The sequence below is a fragment of the Caretta caretta genome, chromosome 4 (assembly GCF_965140235.1).
Source record: "Caretta caretta isolate rCarCar2 chromosome 4, rCarCar1.hap1, whole genome shotgun sequence".
In the NCBI taxonomy this organism is placed as follows: domain Eukaryota; kingdom Metazoa; phylum Chordata; order Testudines; family Cheloniidae; genus Caretta; species Caretta caretta.
Genome location: NC_134209.1, coordinates 17,237,140 through 17,256,425, shown reverse-complemented (window position 1 = coordinate 17,256,425; position 19,286 = coordinate 17,237,140).

The following is a 19,286-nucleotide window of genomic DNA, read 5'->3' as shown; positions in this document are numbered from 1 at the left end:
CTTGGAAAAATAAGACGATTCACATAAGAATCAAGATAACGTTATACAATGTCAACGTAATACACACATTGTTAGATGCTTCTGAAATTTGGCAAATGGTTAGAAGCCCACAACAGGAAACTTAACACATTCCATCAGAGATGCTTGCAAAGAAGACAATGGTGTCCACCTGTGGGACCAAGTAACCCAACGCTGATGTGCTACAATGATTTGAGAAAGAAGGCTGAAGTGGTTTAGATATGTTCTACAGATGTCAAAACTATTCCTAGACAAGCCCTCGACTAGATATCACTTGAGGGAAGACAGATAAGGTGAGGACAACCATTGAGAAAGATGTTGCTGTCTTGGAAACATACTATAACAACAAACATGCTCATTTAGACATGTCCGTATTCTAAAGTGTTGTTCTTCTCTTCATATGCACCTTCACTCTTAACAGAGTTTCTCTATGACAGGAAATGACCTCCCTATTAAAATAGGTTTCAGAGTAACAGCCGTGTTAGTCTGTATTTGCAAAAAGAAAAGGAGTACTTGAGCACCTTAGAGACTAACCAATTTATGGATGCTGTAGCTCACGAAAGCTTATGCTCAAATAAATTGGTTAGTCTCTAAGGTGCCACAAATACTCCTTTTCTATTAAAATAGTTCCTCATCTTCCATCTATATTAAGTACTTAAACAGCCCCAATACAGCCGTATCTGAAAGTCTCACACTGTTTTAATGTTGAGGAAACTGCATTTTCACTAAATAAATTTACTGAAATAAATTTACCCAAATAAATTAGTGTGGTTTTAAAAAAAAGGGGGGACCAGGTCTAGAACTATGCCATTACTATAAAAAAACATTGAGAAACTTGCATTTTTCTTATGCACAAAACTGAAAATCAATGAAAATATTGGGGGGGGGATCCCCTTGACTTCAGTTGACTTTGCATCACACCCAGAATCCCCTTGACTTCAATTGACTTTGCATCACACCCTTTGGCAAGTTCCTCCTGCAGTAATTTTATACCATCCCTGCCAAATTGCCTTCTTTTCACGTCATCAACACCTCTATTGCATTTGGCAGACAGCACGTATTAGTAGAACTCCCTGGACATTGTCACAAAGTCAAACCTGAGCTGGAGACCCTTGTGATTTGTCGACAGCTGCCATGACTTTCAAAGTTGCTAGTGATATTGGTCATTTTTGGGTTCCCAGCTTGACATCTATGACAGAGTTCTAGGAGCCTAGAGCTGCCCCAGCACTCTGGTCACTAAACTGCTAGCTCTTTATCCCCTGGAATGGACTTAATTGGGAGACAGATACTCAATGGCTTAATTAGGCAGGAGGTTGATGAGTAAATGAGAACAATCAACCCATCAGCTGGCAACAATTAAAGGAGAGGAAGGAAGTGCAAGTGGGGAGGCGGCCAGGGGATACAGGATTTCAGGATGAGGAGATTTTCCCCCTCTCCCTTGCCAGAGAGCAGGCTCAGAGGGAAGTTTATGTCTCCTTATATGTTACTTCACAAGGCTGTACTGATGAGCTGGCAGGGGGGACCTAATAAATAATACACTGGTGCTTATAAACCTGGAAAGTACCCAGCCTGTTTATAGTGGTCCAAAGGGAGGAGTGGGTCGTCCTGCCACAACATCAATGGCTAGTGGGGCTTAGCCCTTTTTGAAAACCCCACCCCTTTAAAATGTCTCATGTTGGGCACCCCACAATGGAGGCTCCCAAACGCTCAAGTCACTTTTGAAAATTTTGGCTGGTGTCTCCTCCAGGTGAATCGGAAGTGGGGGAGGGATAGCTCAGTGGTTTGAGGTTTGGCCTGCTAAACCCAGGGTTGTTAGTTCAATCCTTGAGTTGGCCATTTAAGGATCTGGGGCAAAAATTGGGGATTGGTCCTGCTTTGAGCAGGGGGTTGGACTAGATGACCTCCTGAGGTCCCTTCCAAGCCTGGTATTCTATGATTCATATCTCTGACAAACCAGGGTTCTTGTTTCTCAGTTGGAAGTCCTTCCTCACGTGTTTAATTAACTTCAGTGCCTCTCTCCCTTAACCTACAGGTAATGCCAGCTGGTGTAACATACAAGCTAAGGCAGAATACAGGCCAGATCCTCAAGTGATGTAAATCAGCACAGCAGTATTGACATCAATAGGGCTACACCAGTTTACACCAGCTGAGGATCTGACCCACTGCTGTACTGAGAAAGGAGGATATGGTAGATGAGAATGGGGTGAATGAACTGGGTATGAGAACAGTGAAATAAAAAGATATCCAACAGCCTATAGACAATGCCATTGTTCAAGTCTCTTTTAGTTTTGTTTTAAGAAACTGCTATGTTTATTTTATAGCATTTGACATTAGTTGTGAAATGTTTTTGTTATTGGAAGTTGCTGTAATTATTTTCTCTTTCTTACATAAATGACAATAAGGTGCTTGGGGACCCTTTTTTGTGTGCAGCCTTTCAAAAAACAAACAAACAAAGAAACACGGAAAGTGAAGAGGAGGCTGCAGACTTGATGCATTTCCCCAACACCTCACGTTTCCAGCACAAATGTTCTCAATGTGCAAACTTACCTTGAACTCAGCCAATCGTTTCCCATGGTGCATAATGCTGCCATTTTAGATTGAGAAATATGGCCCACCTTCTGCATAGAAATGACAGTTAAGCAAACAATTCCCTGTGCACCTTTGTGGTTGAGTGCATAAAAGACTTTAGTGGCAAAAGAGCAAGCTTTACTGAGGGAAAGGAGCCAATATTCTCTCTCCCATAAATGTATTCATGAAAGATTTCCAGATTATATACACAGTGTGATGGTTTTGTAGAGAGTAAATAACGATTAATAGGATGAATTTTATTTTTAAATCATGTGTCAACCAAGGGAGGAACAATCTGAAAAAGGAGCAAAATGTTCTGTGGGGGGCAGTGGATAGCCAAGAAGTTCTTAGTAACAGCATTCATATTACAATAGTTCCTACAGGCCCAACTCAAGATTGGTGCCCCATTGTGTTAGGTGCTCTACATGTACATAGTGAGAGTACGCCACTCAAATTAAAACATGATGGGAGAAAGAAAGTGTTATCTCCATTTTATAGAGGGGAAACCAGAGAGGAGAATTTTCAGTAACACATCCACGGTCATTTAGTCAATGGGACTTCAGCTCCTAAGTAACTCAGGCACTTTTGAACATGGTGAATCAGAGATTAAGTCATGTGCCCAAAATTAAAAGACAAGGCAGGTGACATAATATATTTTGGACCAACTTCTCTTAGGGAAAGAGAGAAGTTTTCATGCTCCATAGAGTTCTTCTTCACTGGAGCTCAAAAACTTGTCTCTTTCACCCATAGACGGTGGCACAAGGAAAGATATTATCTCACCCACCTTGTCCCTCTGATATCTTGGGACCAACACAACAACCCCACTGCAAATGACAACAGAGTTACAGAGGAGGTCTATGGAAGAACAGTGACCTGAGCTCAGATGCCCCATGTCCCAGGCCAGTGCTTTAGCCACAAGCCCGAGGTTCCTCTGAATTTTAGTCCCCCGCTTTAAGCATGAGACTCATCATTTGCATGCGCTTGGGTCTTTATGAGCTCCTGAAGGACACCTATGACATGCTTGTCACTTGCCACTTCCACTTTTGCTAAAGTCATGTCCCTTTTTATTGTGCTAGTCACCCATTAAGTTCTAGGGAGCTCACGAGCAGAAGAGGAAGGGGAATGGGGTGTGTTTGTGTGTGCACTTCACACTGCTTTGCTCGCTCATTCATACAATCTATGCTATCTCAAATCGTGTGCAAGATCAGGGCCAGGAGACCTTTACATGGGTAAAAACACTACCACAGTGTAAGAACATGTAGCAAGCAGCTACCAACAGCGCAACCAGTCACTTCCTCTTGATTGCTCTTTTGGTGTTAAGTCCTCGTCCTTCACACATCTTCTGCAGGAGAGACTTTTCTCAGCTAATCAGTGCTCTCATGAAACAGTTGTTCAGTTAATAAACATTTTAGAAACTGGCAAAGAGAAAAAAAAAAGAGCTTTGCAGATGAGCCCTTCTCTTCTGCTAGAGCTCCCATTCAACTTGAGTACCACAAACAAGCACTTCCATCTAGTGCTAAATCCTGAGCACTTCAGCTGTGGATTTATTTCTCCCTGGTAGCATGAACCAATTAAAAGTGCTCAAGGAGCATCCTGCCAGTAAGTCAACCACACTGTAGTTATGATTTCCTATTGGTATGATGGTACCCCCCAGGAGCCCCAACTAAGACTGGAGCCGCATTGTGCCAGGCACTGTACAAACACATTAAGCTCCAAAAAGCTTACAATCTGAATAGACATGTGGGCCCCCCACTCCACATACATATGGCCACAGTAAGGGGCAGCCTACCCCCACCACCTTGCATAGGGACCACGAAGAGAGGGGCGTTGGCCCCTGAGGGCTGCCTGGCCAAAGGCTAGGGAGGAAAATCCCACTCCTGACTCCCAGCTGCCAGCCCACCTCCCACTGGAGGAGGGGAATGCCATTCCAGAGAAGGAGCTCTGCCCTTCCCAAGAGGATTGGCTGCAGTTTACCTGGTGGGCTCTAGGTTGATCATCTGGCACAGGAGCGAGAAAGACTGTGTGGTGGGGAGAAGAGACACACAACTGAGGTGAGAGCTATGTGCTGCTGCTGTTGGAGGGCACAGTCCTAAACACAGCCTGAACTCTTGGATAGGGGATAGGCCTAGGAAGCAGGCTGGGAGAGCAGCCTAGATGCAACAAAGGAACCCTGGACAACATGGTAGTCACTGGGACAGACACCAGGCCGCCCAGCAGAGACTGGGACTTACCAGTGTGAGCTTGCTCTGCACAGGGAAGGAGCTGCCCCGTTTTGTGCACTAGGAGACCAGTGGTGTGGGTTGGAGAGTATTGACCTGTACAGCTAGGCACTGGGGGCTCTGCACTGTGCTAATACAGGGGGAAAGGTATGTTTGACTCCCCATAGGGTCTCCTGAATGGTTCCTTGTATTAATTGAGCTTTTGTCCTTGCCCAGATAAAAGTGCTGGTTTCTAGCTGAGCACAGCACTTATTTCTGGTTCCTCTAAGGCTGTGGAAGGGAACCGGGGGGGTGGGGGGGAAGGCAGTGGATGGCAGGCAGGCTTCTCTCAGGCATGTGGTCTGAAATTTGGTAATGCGTCCAAGTGCCTCCACCACAGAAGACAGGAGCAGACACAGAGTGACTCCGTGCTGGTTTCCAAAAGTTTTTGGTGGTCCAACCTTTACAGTGATGTGGGCCACACACATAATTGTGTGGCACCTCCATGGGCCACCCAGAGAAATCAAATCTCTTCCGTGCAGCATGAGCTCACACTTACACTGCATGCAAGGTCATGTTGTGTGGAGGAGGCCATGTCATTGAGCAGGTCAGCGGCAGAGGCAGATCATTCAGAGGCCAGACAGCATCATCCGGCTGGTGAGAGGGCAAATGGAAAGGTGGGGATAAGTGGGAGAGGGACAAAAGGCATAGAAGGTGGGGAGCATGCAAAGCAGGTGAATTGGGGCTAAGAGACTGTGAATGAAGGGGTGGGAGGGCATTGGAGTAAACAGCCAACCAGCACAAGGCAGACAATGTCCCGAGTGAACACAGTAGTAAGAAAAGCAGGTTGGAATATTTTGGAATTTTTCAGTGAAAGACTGGCCAAATTTGAGGTAAAAATTCATTCCATTTCTCATCCAGCTCTTGAGGAAAGCAGCTGGGCACTGATGAGGTGTCCTGTCTCTTCTCTTGCCAGCTAGAGTTTCCTGAGTTGTTTCTTGCAAATGTGGAATGCCAGGTCCTCACTCCTCTCTTTTATTGGAGGACTTGGACAAGGTATTTGGCCATCTGAATGGTGATGTTACCTGTGACCTTAATCTGAGCTGTAGCTCTCCCTTCGGCTGAAGGTGTGGGGAGGGGGAATGTTTCTTCTTAGATTCTCTCCCTCTATTGGCTGGAAGGAGCAGATGCTGTTCAAATGACAGGCTCATGTGATATCACTGTAGCTGCCAAATAGTTTGCAGAGGTCCAGCAGAGAAGTAATACCAGTCATTTTACACACTGTAAAGGAGTAACAGGTAAGGGAAAAGTCAGTTTTAGAAAAGATATTCTAAAGCTAATAAATTAAAACTTTGCATTTATATGCTGCCAGATCTCTCAGCAATTTACAAAAAAAAATCACGATAGTAATTCTCATTTCTCAAGATCAAGCCTTCACTTCCTGTGGTCTCCTCGTGTCCTAGGAGGATTTCCTCCACCTTGGAGTTCATCCTCATTAATCAGTCACTACAAGTTGTGTCCTCACTCTCTGTAGCCTGGTTTACTCTAGAGAAATCAAAGTGGTGGAAGCTTCTAGAACAGTTCTAAAACAGTTTGTATCCAAGGTAGGATGCCCCAAACTGCCTACACATGGTTTGCAAATGGCCTAATTCATGGTGAGAACAGACTATATTTCAGTAGGTTTCATAACAGAGCTGGTTGGGAATTGGCCAGCGAAAACTTTTTTTGTCAAAAAATTCTGATTATCAAAACCAGAATTGTTCATAGGAAAGGGTGGGTTTCAAGGACTCTCCTGATTCAAAAGTTCTTTTTCAAAATGTTTTTAAACATCCTCTTTCAATCTTTTCAAAACTAACAGTTTAGTTTTTCAGTTTGATTTTTTATATAATTTAGTTAATGTATACAAAAAAGTTGATTAAAAAGTTGCAGTTCAAATGATTTTTTTTTGAAATGATCAAAACTAAATGTTTCTTCCCCCAATCCAAAACATATCTGATGCTCAGTTCACACACATTTTTGAGATTCTGACTTTTCATTCTGATTTGGGACAGGAAAACACGGCAAAATAAAACTCAATCTTAAACGCTCACGAGACAGGAAAACGATTTCCCACCAGCGATATTTAATAACTGTGAAAGCTTAACTGGTTCTGTGTGAAATGATTTAGTGCTTGTATGGAAGTAAAGTAGTTTCAACAATTGGACCAATGGCTTTTAGTGAGAGACACAAGCTTTTGAGCTACACAGAGCTCTTCTTCAGGCTGGGAATTGTACTCAGAGTATCACAGCTAAATACAAGATGGAACAGAATGTTTAGCATAAGTAGCTAACACATATTGTAAGCCAGCATTCAAGGTGAAGTGGCCTGTTAACACCCCGGTAGTCATAGGACATAAAGGGTGTGGTTAGTGGTTTACAGATTGTTGTAATAAGCCATAAATCCAGTGTATTTATTAAGACCATGATTTTTAGTGTCTAGCCAAGTGATGTAATTAAACTCCCAGTGTTTCCACTACTGCCTCACACTGAACCAGTGACTATGAGAACTCTCCCAGAATGCCTTGCTTCTGGGAGCTAAGCCAGGAATTGTGGGATAAACAGCATTTCAACTGAAACATTTTAGGGAAATGCTAGTGTGGATGTGGGGCAAAACTCAAACAGATTAAGCTGGGCTAGTATGAGCACAGAGAAATGGCTGAGATTAAACCACTTCAGTACAATCAGTTCAATTATAAACAGAGCCGGATGAGAAACAGGTTTCCCACCCCACAAAAATCTGAGATATTAAAAAATGTTCTTGTACTGAATTCAGGATGAAAAATTTTTGAAAACCAAAAATCCAAAAATAAAATCATTTCACCTCAGTCAAAAAGTTGCTTAGATGATTTTTAAACTTTCATGTCTATTTTGACTTTTTTCTTTATCGGTTTTTTTTTTAAGTCTAAATTTACTAAAATTTCTCACAGAAAAGTTATTTCGACTAAAAGAAAGTGTTCATTTAGAAAATGTCAAAATGGACATATTGCTAATTTCAAAACATTTTCCCATTAATTATGAATCAGGAGATTTACCATAAAGGATCCTGTTCTATGAAGTTTCAGGTTTGATGAATCAGTATTTTTGGCCAAAAAAAATGGTTCTGCAAAGTATTCCTCGCTAGCTGTAATTGTAAGTGATTTAATTCTCATATATATGTCCCCTAGTCTGCAAAGTAAAATAAAAATCATCCCAGCTTTGCCCATCTGTGCTTTCATTACTGTCTCATTTCCTGTCCCTATTGTTCTATTGCTTCAGATTTAACGAAGCCCTTCAGAATAGTACACTGGAAAATTATCAAATACTCTGTGAAAAAGAATACTTTTAAAACTTCAGCAAAATGAAACTTGACTCATTGTACAACCTACATCTATTGCTAAATCTGTCTCTCCTGACTTTCAAAAATAGTGTATTTACAGATCATGTCAATCTTTTTTTCCCCACACAAACAGACACAAGAGAAAGAGACTCAGTTTTTTTCCCTTCATATACTGTATTAATAGGTTAAAGGGTTATATATTTACACAATTAATGGGAAAGTAATGGCTCTGGGAAAATAATGGCTCAAGGGAGTTGTATATTGTTATAGAGCTCTCTACTATATCTTCTAGCTCTGGCTAGTTTTAATAGAAGTTCCCTATCAGATGGTTCTGTGCATTTGCAAAGGCCAGTGACAGACCATTTATAAGGAATAATGAATTTTTTTTAGCTGTTAAGTGTTCTGCTTAACCATGTGTTCCAACAATCTATATTTCAATAACTTAGACTAACCTTAACATCTTTAACCTAAATGCATCATATTTACACTTGAATGTATTTTGGAATCAGTGGCATAGCACTTATCAATGTGTAAACATGATTAAACTGGAGTTTTGTTCCATTTGTAAAACAATAAATATGTATGTCTTCAACACCCTTCAGCTTTCTGATAGTATGGATGTCACCTCATATTATTATGACAGAGGCAATGATGATTGGAATCAGTAACATTTTCTGACTTCTTGCGGTTTGTTATGGAACTAAAAACTCCAGATACTTTTTGATTAGTACATCTCTTGAGGCTAGATTTTAATTTTGGCTGTACAGTGAGTTACAGCCCTGATTTTGGGGACACCAGAGGTGAAATCCGAGCCCCACAACAGTCAGTGACAAGAACTCACATTGACTTCAGTGGGACCCAAATATCCCAGTCTCCCTGTTCTCCAAAATACGTATCTAATCTCACATGCGAAAGTCAGACAGAAATGAAAATGGGTGTACATGAGGCCATGGTTTGGAAAAAGTTCCCAATGTCCTGTGAGAACTTTGTAAAATCATTTTTCCTGTATTTATTTCCCAAAGATATTCTCTCAACAAGGTGGCACTGCAGGTTTGTATGTTGATATCTGCAAATGCACCCACTAAAAATTTCTAAGCCCCCACCTTTAAAAAGCAGCAAATCTATTATCACATGTAAAAGCCTCATTTTTAATGCACAATATATGAGTGACAAATAAAATATTTTTTTAGGGACTAAGGGACAAATCTAGCTCTGGTATAAACTGGAGTTACAGAACACTTGAATGTTGTCTATTACCTTCTTACATTGCATTTGCTCTTTGCATACCCCCTTACACAGACTCTAGTATATGAAAACTGGGCCTGATCCAACTTCCGTTGACTACAATGGAAAAGTTCCCATTCACTTCACTAGAAAGACTCCTATTGACTTAAAGGAATGTTGCATCAGGTCCTCTGGGCTCGATCCACAAAGGGGACTCACGCCTAGCATTGCAACACCTAACTTTAGATGCCCTGCCACCCAGCGCAATCCACAGCCCTGAATTAGGTGTCTGGGCTCCCTGTCATATGCACACCAAGAGTTAGATGCCTTAAAAGCAGATCTCCAAAAGCCAGCATACAGAGCAGGGAGCTGCCTAGGAGCCAATGCTGAGGAGATGGGTGTAGCCCAAGTCCCACCCCCAAAAGGATTTAGGCACCTAAGACACAGTCAGAGGAATGCAACTACACACATACACATACACAAGCCCTTGCAGCCTTTAGTCTAGTGTTTACAATACTCACCCTGGATGTGAGAGAGCCACAGTCAGATCCCCTGTCTGCCTGATGTGGACCAGGGATTTGAAACCACATTTCTCATGAGAGTTCCCTTTGAGATATTCTAAAGTGGGGCCTTTTCTCCTGTTGAAGCCATTCCACTTTGTATAAATACTAGTAGCTGAAAGCCCATGCTGTCACATGGGTGTAATTCATGAAGACCTCTGTTTGGGGGGAAAAAGCCAAAATTAGATGAGAACTTTAAAATAAGGTGGTAAGAGAGCGCAAATGCCAGTGATGAGTGAACAAAAAGAGTTCCCCACCACACTAGTTGCTGTTTCCATCACACCCCACTGACTCAGACATTCTAGGCTCCAGAGTGATGATGTTTCAGGTTATTGTGTGTACTCTGGTTGTGTGGGCGGTTGTGTTGATTTGTGAGTGGGTTGTGTTTTGCGGGTGGGAGAGTTGTGTTGATTTGTGTGGGTGATGAATGAGGGGTACATTCTGTGGTGTGGGGCTCTGCGTGGGTTATTGTGTATGCTAATTGTGCAGTTGTGTGGGTGGGGTGCTGATTTGTCTCTGTGGTGATTGCACACACTACAAATCCAATTGATGAATCAACCTGGTGATATTCCGAACAAAAAGAACCCTCACCATGCAAGTAGCTACTTCCATCACTTCACATGGACTGTGCAGACATTCCAGACTTCCAAGTGACACACAGTGACAATCGTGGAATCTTATACAGAATAAATGGACCACAAAGAAGCATGACTCTATAGCTCAGTGGTCATGGCATTTGCCTGAAATGTAGAAGAATCCAAGGACTTTATTGGTGGAACACGTGCCTTGGGACTTTAGGTGTCTCCTGAATTAGACATCAGATAAATGGTGGTTTGCGTATCAAATTTTTGGATTTCGCAACCTAAGGTGGCAATTATTCACCTAAATCCCTTTGTGGATATAGCAATTTCTGTCCAAAGGAAGTCCATGGAAAATTGATTCAGTATAAAATAAAATTTTGTATACACAGGCTAGTAAAATTGATGTTTCTCCTGATAAAATCTATAGCAATGTATCAGAAAAAATGTTGTTTTTTTCCCTATTATTGTCCCTCTTGTCTTTTTTGCAGTTAGGTACTTTAATCGCCTTTTCGCTGTTATTCCACTAGTCACTGAATTAACCTGATTTCCCTTTGTATTTTTTTGTGTCAATGGATTTTGATATTGCTTATTGCAGATGCCTCAGAGCACTTACTTGAATTCAACCCACTATATTTGAATGTATTTATCCTTTCTCACAATTAATACTAGTCTTATATGTTCACGTAACTGGATCAATTGTTTGTTGGAACAACATGAAAAATACAAACCCCTATTAACTCGGTCTGAATGGACATAATGTTTAATCCTTTTGCAAGGAAATGGAACTAGACCTTTGTTAGTCCACATGGGTTAAAAATTTGATATGAAAGTGAAGCCGCTGAATCTTCCTGAAACAAAGCAGTTTGGTATCATGTCTAAAAGTGTTAATTTTTGGAGGCAGTTGTCAGTGGGCTTTGAGATGTAACCTCAGATAAAAACCTGCTGGAAACAGTGCAGGAAGAATAAAGGTAATGTGCCTTATTCCCCCACCACCACCCCCAGCTTGTCTGTAATATAGAATGGAGGAGCTTTTCCTGTCATATGAGCCTTTGTAAGCTGTGATGGGTCTTACAGCTTCTTCCACTAATGAGGAAGAGAATTCTACTTTTTGGCACACTTTACTTTGTAAAATCTATTCTCACCACTTCTCAATATAGATTTGTTCCACTTGGAGTTGGTCTGATGGCAGGGGTTTAAACTGGAATACGTTTGAAAGCCGCGTGTTGTTCAGAGTAATGTTTGCCAATGGCGTTTCATGTGAATTTCACACACAAGCCCCAACTGTGTATTCTGAGGAGACTGAACTCGGTCAAAGCTACTCCTCCATTCGTGCCTCCCTAAAGCAATAGACGGAATACGCTGCAGTGGCTGACTCTGTAGTGCAGGCAGGAAGGGATTGACTCATTGAGAGGATGGCCGGGGCACTGGTTTAGCACTTATGACACTTGGGTTCAAGTTCTTGTTCTAGCACAGACTTCCTTTGTGACGTTGGGCAAGTTACTAAAGCCCAGAATTTGGTGGGAGTTAGGTATCTACATACCTTTGAAGGTCTGTGTCTTAGACTGTGAGCCATGAAGGTATGTATCCATTTGTACATACCATTGTGCTCCACATATCTCCTGCTTGACTGCTGCCGAATCCGGCAGGCACGTACGTTTTCACCTCTGGGTATGTGCACTGCAGTGTTACTCTAGCTGTCTGTCTCCTGCCCAAGACTACGTCTACACTACCACTTCTGCTGGCAAAATTTATGGCACTCAGGGGTATGAAAAAACACCCTATTGAGCAACATAAATTTCGCCGGCATAAGTGGTAGTGTACACAGCACTATGTTGGCAGGAGAGCTTCTCCCCTTGACATAGTTGCCGTTACTCGTGAGGGGGTGATTTAATTTTGTTGACAGGACAGCTTGCCCCCGTCGGCATAGAGCGGCTACATGAGGGACCTTACAGCTGCTGTCAGGTCTCCAGTTTAGACATAGCCTAAGTCTCAGAGCAATTCACAGATGGGGGAAGATAGACATTAGCGTGCCCAGTTCACCTGCAGGGAGTCCAACTGAGTCGATGTGCTCAGACACCACCTACAGGATCAGCCCCCTCAGTCGAGTTCACAGAACAGCTGAAAGGGGTGAAGATGAGGAGGTCGACCTCCCTCATCACCTTTAAGACAATGGATAGGGTTGCCATGGGTCAAGTCCCCCCTCTGCCTGAGGGGGAGAAGGGATTTGAATGGGGATCAACAGTCTCTCAGGTGAATGCCTAACCACTGGGCTATAGGCTATTCTGGTGGAGGGCATGTAGGAAGGCTACTTTTCTCCTACTCCTTTTCTTCTACTTTTCTCTTACTGAAGCTCTCTTAAGGACCTCCCCACCTAGCTGCTGGCTTTTGTGGATCACATTCTTAGTCATCTATCTCCCCCCCATTCATTGTATAGGAAGCCTAGGCACCTAACAAAGCCTTTGTGAACATAAGAATGGCCATACTGGCTCAGACCGATGGTCTCTCTAGCGCAGTATCCTCTTTCCAGCAACCAGTGCCAGATGTTTCAGAGGGCTTCAGCAAAGCAGGGCAATACTGAATGATCCCTCTCCTGTCATCCAGTCCCACCTTCTGTCAACTGAAGGTTTAGGAACCCCCGGCATTACAGTGTTGCTTCTTGGTTGCCTAAAAGTTTAGCACCGTGACACTCAGCATTGCAACCCTAAGTCCTTTTGTGAATCTGGGCTTTTTTGCCTTCTGTAAATTAATTAAATCAGAGTTCCCTAGGTCACATGGTGTTGTGAGAATAAATATACAAAAGAATGTGAGGTGCTCAGATACTACTACAGTAGAGTACAGGAGGGAGTAGATATATAAGTACCATAAATAAAATACAATTATAGAATAGCTATCATATTTTCATTCCATGATTCCAAAATGCTTTACTAAAACTAACAAATTAAGCTTCAGGACTTGCATCTGAAGTAGATACACATCACTCTCCCTCTGTTACAAATGGGCAAAAGTGATCAACAGAGTGGATATGGTCAACCTTCTTAAACTGTGATGACAAAAATTGACCTGTATCAATGAGGGTTGTAAAAAGAAAAGGAGTACTTGTGGCACCTTAGAGACTAACCAATTTATTTGAGCATAAGTTTTCGTGAACTACAGCTCACTTCATCAGATGCATTCAGTGGAAAATACAGTGGGGAGATTTATATACATAGAGAACATGAAACAATGGGTGTTACCATACACACTGTAACAAGAGAGTGATCCCTTAAGGTGAGCTATTACCAGCAGGAGAGCGGGGTTGGGGGGTAACCTTTTGTAGTAATAATCAAGGTGGGCCATTTCCAGCAGTTGACAAGAACATCTGAGGAACAGTGGGGGGTGGAGAGGGGGAATAAACGTGGGGAAATAGTTTTACTTTGTGTAATGACTCATCCACTCCCAGTCTTTATTCAAGCCTAAGTTAATTGGATCCAGTTTGCAAATTAATTCCAATTCAGCAGTCTCTCATTGGAGTCTGTTTTTGAAGTGAGGGTTGTGCCATTCAAAGTATATAAGTAGGGATGTAGGTACCTACTTTTGACACTCAGGCTTAAAAGTTTCAGTCTAAGACCTAGTTAGCTGTGCAAATAGATTTTTCAGTTTATTGAAATCCCCCCCCCAAAATGAAATAAAATTTTGTTTAGGGTCAAACCGATGAGAAATGCTGAAGTTTTCAGCAAACCAGAAAGTAAAAATACTCATTAATTAAAAAAAAAATAAAGGAAATTTTGAAAGAGTCATCTGAATAAAAATACTTAATTTCCAAACTCTCAATACAAAATGTTTTGAGCTTTTTGGAAAAAAATATCAAAACTGTCTGGCAAAATTGACACAAAATCACAGCACATTTCAATGTTGCTAAATCTGTATTTTATTTGCAGGGGGAAAAAGGTTTAGTGTGAAAAATGTCTTCAAACTCTAGACCTCGTTTACAGTGAGAAGGTGCATCGGTGTTTCAGCAGCCTGGTTACACTGATGTAGTTGCACCAGTGTGAAGAGTGACTCATGCCAAAGCATCTCACCCTGGTTTCAAACTGGTTGAGCTGCACCAGCACAAGGCATTTTTACACCAGGTAGTTCAGCACATGTAAAGTAAGGATTTGCCCAAATATGATTACACTGGTATAGCCACACTGATGCAAACTGATTTATATATATAATCAATGTAGAGAAGGCCTAAGTCACTTTTTGTCAAGATTATACAGTACATGAACTCAACCCTTCAACAGAAAACAGAACCTGGATCCTAGATCTCTGTTATAATCCAGTAGAGCCAAAGTACAATCTTTACATGGTTTCATGATATTTCTTTTAAAAATAAGTTCTTCCAGAGGAGAGACAAATGAAATTTTCTTGAATGTCAAATGGAGACAGCTGCCAGAGGATCTTGGGTCATTATTTGATTGTTTGCAACAGAAAGAACCTCAACAGAAACAAAAAGCTTACAGTAACAAAGATCTGGCATATACAATTTAGGAAGAATTTAGGAACCCGTGAGGAGTTCACCTGAACCAAATGAAAACTATGTGCAGTATTTGAATCTCCATTATGTTTTGAAGAACATATTCCAAGGCATCTGTGATAACTAAAACCCTTTTTACTCCCTAACAGAGTCTACAAGGAGTTCTCATTAGGGCCACCTGTCAAACCCACTTATATTATTTTTCTAAGAGCTCAATACAAGGTCCTACTCTTTTCAGCTTCAGTAAGTAAGTACATATGTAATAAAAATGCTATTTCTTTGTTTAGTGGTCCAGTACCTTTGTGCAATAACTTTGGGTTGCTATGGCATTTTCGTAATACCTAATTGTTTCATTCTTGCAAAGGAAAAAGTATAAAAAGTGTGTGTGTTTGTGTGTGTGTATGTATATATATATATATATATATATATATATATTCACATACACACAGAAGATAGTGGTTTTGATATTGCAGTATGTGGAAGGAGTAAATCTATATTGGTGAGATGCATCACAGGTCTGTGCAAACTTATGCTACTTAGCAATTGCTTTTAGCAGGGTACAGCTTCTGAAGGAATACAGAGTAAGACTGGCTGAAAATGCCTTTTCAAACTATATGATTTTTTTTTACAAAGCAATGTTTATATTACTCAAATTTTTCTGATTTCCAGTTAAATCGAGGTTTTTAAAGTATGTATTTTGAATCTATTTAGAACATAAGAATGACCATACTGTGTCAGACCAAAGGTCCATTGAGCCCAGTATCCTGTCTGCCGACAGTGGCCAATGCCAGGTGCCCCAGAGGGAATGAACAGAACAGGTAACCATGAAGTGATCCATTCCTTGTTGCCCATTCCCAGCTTCTGGCAAATAGAGGCTAAGGACACCATCCCTGCCCATCCTGGCTAATAGCTATTCATGGATGTATCCTCCATGAATTTATCTAGTTCTTTTTTGAACCCTGTTATAGTCTTGGCCTTCACAACACCCTCTGGCAAGGAGTTCCACAGGTTGACTGTGCACTGTGTGAAGAAATACTTCCTTTTGTTTGTTTTAAACCTGCTGCCTATTAATTTAATTTGGTGACCCCTCGTTCTTCTGTTATGAGAAGGAATAAATAACACTTCCTTATTAACTTTCTCCACATCAGTCTGATTTTATAGACCTCTATCTTATCCCCCCATAGTCATCTTTTTTCCAAGCTGAAAAGTCCCAGTCTTATTAATCTCTCCTCATATGGCAACCATTCCATACCCCTAATCATTTTTCTTGCCTTCTGAATCGTTTCCAATTCCAGTATATCTTTCTTTATGTAGGGCAGCCACATCTGCATGCAGTATTCAAGATGTGGCTGTACCATGGATTTATATATGGGCAATATATAAATCTCTCTTATTATCTATCCCTTTCTTAATGATTCCCAACATTCTGTTCGCTTTTTTGACTGCCGCTGCACATTGGGTGGATGTTTTCAGAGAACTATCCACAATGACTCCGAGATCTTTCTTGAGTGGTAACAGCTAATTTAGACCCCATCATTTTATATGTATAGTTGGGATTATGTTTTCCAATGTGCAGTACTTTGCATTTATCAACACTGAATTTCCTCTGCCATTCTGTTGCCCAGTCACCTAGTTTTGAGAGATCCTTTTGTAGCTCTTTGCAGTCTGCTTTGGATTTAACTATCTTTAATAGTTTTGTATCATCTGCAAATTTTGCCACATACCACAGTTAGCAGTTCTGCAATTTCACATTTGAGTTCCTTCAGAACTCTTGGGTGAATACCATCTGGTCCTGGTGCCTTATTACTCTTTAATTTATCTATTGGTTCCAAAATCTCCTCTATTGATATCTCAATCTGGGACAATTCCTCAGAGTTTTCACACAAAAAGTATGGCTCAGATGTTGGGGATATCCCCTATATACTCTGCAGTAAAGACAGATGCAAAGAGTTCATTTAGTTTCTCCACAGTGGCTTTGTCTTCCTTGAATCCTTTGGCACCTAGATTGTCCAGTGGTCCCACTGATTGTTTAGCAGATTTCCTGCTTCTGATGTACTTAATCAATTTTTTGCTGTTAGTTTTTTGCGTCCTTAACTACTTAGTCTTCAAATTCTTTTTTGCCTGTCTTAATGTAATTTTACACATGACTTGCCAGAGTTTATGCTCCTTTCTATTTTTCTGGTGAGGATTTGACTTCCAATTTTTTACAGATGCCTTTTTTAACTTTATCCACCTCTCCTACTCAAAAGTTTAGCCACAGTGGCCTTTTTTGGTCCTCTTAGTGGGATTTTATTTGGGGTATAGATTTAATTTGAGCTTCTATTAAAGGTGGAAAATAATTCCTCAAAAGATTCAAAACATTTTGTTTTGTCACTTTCAAAATGAAACATTTTGACCTTTCATTTCAAATAATGTTTTGTTTTGCAATTTAGCTAAAAGTAACAACAAAAAAAGCTTTAAAAAATGAAAATCTAACACAAGGTTTCATTTTGGTCCAAAACAAAGTTTTATTGTTGTTGTTTTGGCAATAAAAAACAAATATATGCATTCTTTTTTGTCAATCCAACATAATTTTTGATTCAGCCACTAAATCTAAAATCAATTATCCACTCAACTCTAGCTGGCCTACAGAGGGTTATGCCCCCTTATTCCTATTTGGCTGCAAGGGAGAAAGAAACCATCTAGCCCTTAGTGAGTAAATCATAGAATCATAGAATACCAGGGTTGGAAGGGACCTCAGGAGGTCATCTAGTCCAACCCCCTGCTCAAAGCAGGACCGATCCGTGACTAAATGTTGATGTTGACTGCTGCCGCACTGAGTTGCAGCACTTGCATTATGATTCAGGACCCCATGAAAGAGCTGAGTCCTAGATATTTGTGCTTGGTCTGTCCCTGAATCTGCCTGTCTACAAGAGTTAGATTTGCATCCATATGTCAAAACACTAACACAAGCTCTATAGCACTTGAAAATCACATTGAGATTTTATCCCCTCTAAAGTGCGCTAATACAGGCAAATGTCAGTCAACGTAGTTTGCTGAGCTAAATCAAAATGCAGGGTTAAACTGGCATTTGACCTTGCTATCTGCACAATATCTGACAAGCACAGAACAGCATAATTATCTCTCTTTTAGTCCAGTCATATGTACAAGGTGTCATCATTCAAGCAGAGTTGTCATAAATATAAAGGGAAGGGTAAACCGCTTTAAAATCCCTCCTGGCCAGAGTAAAACTCCTCTCACCTGTAAAGGGTTAAGAAGCTATCTACAAAAAGTCCTTGAGCGCATAAGGGAGGCAGGACTAACTGTTAAGGTTAAGAAGTGTCAAATAGGCCTAAACAGAGTGACTTACCTTGGACACCAGGTGGGTCAAGGAACTATCAGCCCCCTACAGGCCAAAGTGGATGCTAGCCAAAAGTGGCCTGTCCCAAAGTCAAAGAAATAGATTCAATCCTTCTTAGGCTTGGCCAGTTATTACAGACGATTTGTACCGCAATACAGCCAAATCGCCGCCCCACTGACAGACCTAACCAAAAAGAAACAGCCAAATGCTGTTCAGTGGACCGGAAGTGTCAGAAGGCCTTTAACAAGCTTTAACATGTCTGACCCTGTCCTAAGGGCCCCAGACTTTGACAAACTGTTCCTAGTAACCACAGATGTGTCCGAGCGTGGGGTGGGAGCAGTTTTAATGCAGAAAGGACCTGATCAAGAATTCCACCCTGTAGTGTTTCTCAGCAAAAAACTGTCTGAGAGGGAAAGCAACTGGTCAGTCACTAAAAAAGAATGTTACGCCATTGTCTATGCTCTGGAAAAGCTACACCCATATGTTTGGGGACGGTGTGTCCACCTGCAAACCGACCATGCTGCACTGAAGTGGCTTCACACCGTCAAAGAAACTAACAAAAAACTTCTTCGGTGGAGTTTGGCTCTCCAAGATTTTGATTTCGACATCCAACACATCTCAGGAGCTTCTAACAAAGTGGCTGATGCACTCTCCTGCAAAAGTTTCCCAGAATCAACTGGTTAAAATCGTCCTTGAGATGTGGAAAATATTGTTAGTCTTTATGTACTTGGTAGTATATTTAGAGATGCATGTGTCTTATTAACTCGTTTTTTCCTAGAGCTCCAGGGAGAAATCCCAGCCAGTGTTTCACCCTAGCTGAGATTTGGGGGGCGTATCATAAATATAAAGGGAAGGGTAAACCCCTTTAAAATCCCTCCTGGCCAGAGTAAAACTCCACTCACCTGTAAAGGGTTAAGAAGCTAAAGGTAACCTCGCTGGCACCTG